This window comes from Nannospalax galili, unplaced genomic scaffold (genome assembly GCF_000622305.1).
Source record: "Nannospalax galili isolate Female #2095 unplaced genomic scaffold, S.galili_v1.0 scaffold561, whole genome shotgun sequence".
NCBI lineage: Eukaryota > Metazoa > Chordata > Mammalia > Rodentia > Spalacidae > Nannospalax > Nannospalax galili.
The window spans coordinates 89,020-92,412 of NW_008344825.1; positions in this window are offsets into that span (position 1 = coordinate 89,020).

Genomic DNA, 3,393 nt, shown 5'->3' on the forward strand with positions numbered 1-3,393 from the left:
TGGAGTCATTTAAGCCAAGAGTAAGCCCAAGGTGTTCTCAGAACAGTTCCTTTCTGATTTCTCTTAGAACTGTTCCTCATACAAGGACTTTCACATATTTATTTAAACAGTACATCCAGCAGATATTGGAAAGGAATGAGGAAATTTAGCTTAAGGAATCTAGCCAGGAAGAAGTTTGTCTTGTCTGACCCAGAACAGCATACAAAACCACAAGCAGATATTATCAACTGTGGTGGTTTGAATGAGAAATGCCCCCCATAGGCTCAAGGATTTGAGCATTTAGTCAGTCTGTGGCACTGTTTGGGGGAGTCATGGAACCTTTAGTAGGTGCAGCCTCGTTGGAGGAGGCAGTTCACTGGGGCCGGGTTTTGAGTGTTCATAGCCTTGGCCCACTTCCAGTTTGCTTTCCCTGCTTCAAGTTAATGGTTGATGATGTGATCCCTGAGCTTTTGACTCTTGCCACCATGTCTACTGCGCTGCTGTGCCTCCCTGTCATGATGTACCATTATCCCTCTAGAATTGCAAGCCAAAATAAACTCTCTCTTCTTTAAGTTGCCTTTGGTCATGGTGCATTTTCATAGCAACAGAAAAGTAATTAATACATCAACCTAGGCCCACATACTGTTTTGCAACATTCATTGAGTTCAATTCATTGCTTTCAAGGTTCTTCCATGTTTGCTACTTCTAGTGATGATATTATTACATTATGCAAACACGTACACTATTCTGGATCAGGGGCAAGAAAAGAGCATGAGGGAGAAATAGGGAACATAGTTTAAGATTAAAGCTATATGTTTAGCTTAGCTTATAAAATTGATTGCATGTGAATCCCAAGGCCAAGTAAGATTGTTTACATTATTTTTCTAAAGGCTAGTTAAATGTAAATAAGCTAATTACACAGTAGAAAGGCAGATTGTCTACATAGTGATAAATGATCTCAAAGCATATGAGATAAAATTCTCATTTGCAATAGAAGGCATTCTCAGAAATGTCATCCCCACACCTAGGAATGCCATCCAGCTGGCAACTGAAATGCACATGGAATCGTATGTATTGCATTTTTCATTTGCAACATTTCTGTGTTGGACAAGGCCTTTGTGTGGTTCTCTGGTTAAGCAATCTGTAATATTGTCCTCTTATAAATAGATTCTGTCTTAGTTACTTTTTCTTGTTGCTATGATCAAATAGCTGACCTGAAGCACCTTAAGGGAAGAAGGGTTTATTTTGGCTCAGAGTTGAAAGGTATACAGTCCAACATTGAGGGCTAAGCATGGAGACAGGGGTGTGAGACAGCTGGTGGCATTGTATAAGCAGTCAAAAAGCATGTAGAGATGAACCCTGGTGCCCAACTCACATTCTCCTTTTTATTCAGTCTAGCACTCCAGCCCAAGGGAAACATGCCACCCACATTTGCTTCACCATGCTGTCTAGAAACTCGCTCAAAGGCGTGTCCAGAGATCTGTGTCCTAGGTGATTCTAGATCTAGTCAAATTGGCAATCAATATTAGCCACCACACACTCTAAGTCCTTGAAGACAAATAGTGTGTCCTGGACCAGTGAGATGACTCAGCAGGTCAAGGTGCTTGTTGCCATGCCTAATGACCTGAGTTTAAATTCCAGGAAAAAGAGAACTGACTCCTGTAAGTTGTCCTCTGACTACCATACAAGTGCCATGATGCACATTCCCATACACACATACACACACACACATACACACACACACCAAATATATAAATGTTGAAGAAAAAAAAAAAACTTAAGGGAAAAGAGCACATAGCATGTCTTTGGTCAGCTAGAGAGTACCTAGTATGTAGTAGGTTCTTGGTAATGTTTGATGAATGAGTGAGCAAGTGAATGCTTTGACTCCTGGCTCTGCCATGTGCTGGCTCTGGGAGCTATCCAGTTAATCCCTCTTCACTTTTGAGCTTCTGTGTGTGAAGCAGGTCAGTGCATCTCGTGGAGTGGTTGTGAGGACTATGTGATTTGACGCCCAGTGCCTTCAGGGAATGAATGAGCATTAGACCGTGGCTGCTGTAGGCACCATTCAGCTCCAACTGATGTGCTGCTGAGTCCAAGGCACTCCACAGACTTGCGGCAAGACAGAAGCCTGGGGCATTCTGTTGCAGCTTCTGCCAGGAGAGAGGTTTCAAAACTCTTGGCTACTGCTGGGGAAAGATGTGACAGCTGATAAGCAGTTTCTGTTTGGTGACTGAAAGGAGAAACCCCCCTGGGACTACTTCCCTAGCCTCCCACCTGCTCCTGACTCCTCAATGGTAGTGTTCAGGGGTGTCACTGACTCAGGGGAACTGGAAGGTGTGTTGTCTCATCCACTCCTACCTCCTTGGCTTTACTGTAAAACTGGTACTAATTAAGGTTTCTCCCTTATCAGCCATCACATGAAGAGTTACCCAGAATGTGATTCACTTCTGCAGTTCAATTAACTATGTCCACATAATAAAACCAGGAGTGTAAAAATAAACCTCTCTCTGGATATAGAAACTTGAGGTCCTGGGAGACCTAGAACCGTAGGCTCTGAGTTAAAGTGGGGAAGGGGGTGGGATTCCTACTCAATTTTTTTTTAATTTTTACAAAAACTTTATTAAGAATTTCATACATGCATGTAAGGTGTTTTGCTCAAATCCATGCCCATTCCCCGCCCTCCAACATTTCCCCCTCTGAAGAGGTAACCCTAAAATGTTTTAGATACAAGCTCCCAAATACTTTTGACATTTTGGGCCTTGGAACAGAGTGTATTGCTAACAGGCCCAATGACATTTTGACTTTTAGCCAAGAAACTGGCTATATTTCTTTGGGGTCTTTTTACCCTAACTGCCTAGCCAGTTCCTACCTCCTATTCTTATCACGCCATCCTCTGAAGAGGTTACCCAAATTGCCAATAGGGAATAGGGACACCAACCACTCTGGCTTCTTCCATGCTGAACAGAGACGCAGGGTGAAGCAATTCGAGTACCCCTTCAGTGGGTCTATCTAAAAGACTCCCAAATTGCTTAACTTTTGTCTCTAAGGCAAGAAGAAATTCCTTGAATCATGAATGGGAGATGTGAAGGAGAAGTAAAGGCAAGAGTAATTAGCATTACAAGTTCTAGACAGGGAACTAGAAAAAAGTCAGAACAGGGCAATTTTCAAATGTTCATATGAGAGTCCATTGGAGTTTCTTGACAAGGCTTTCCAAAAGCATCCCTCTATTCCTCATTTGTCTTTTGTCTTCCAAGGCTGGACTAGTTGGCTGGGAAGAGTGGCTGGATATTCAGGTGAGGGTCCAGTGACCTTGCTTGGCACTCCTTTAATGAATGAGTACAACCGTCAACAAGCCCAGCAATCAGGCTCAGCCGAAGTCATGATGATGGTAGTTATTTCATGCAGAAGGGACTG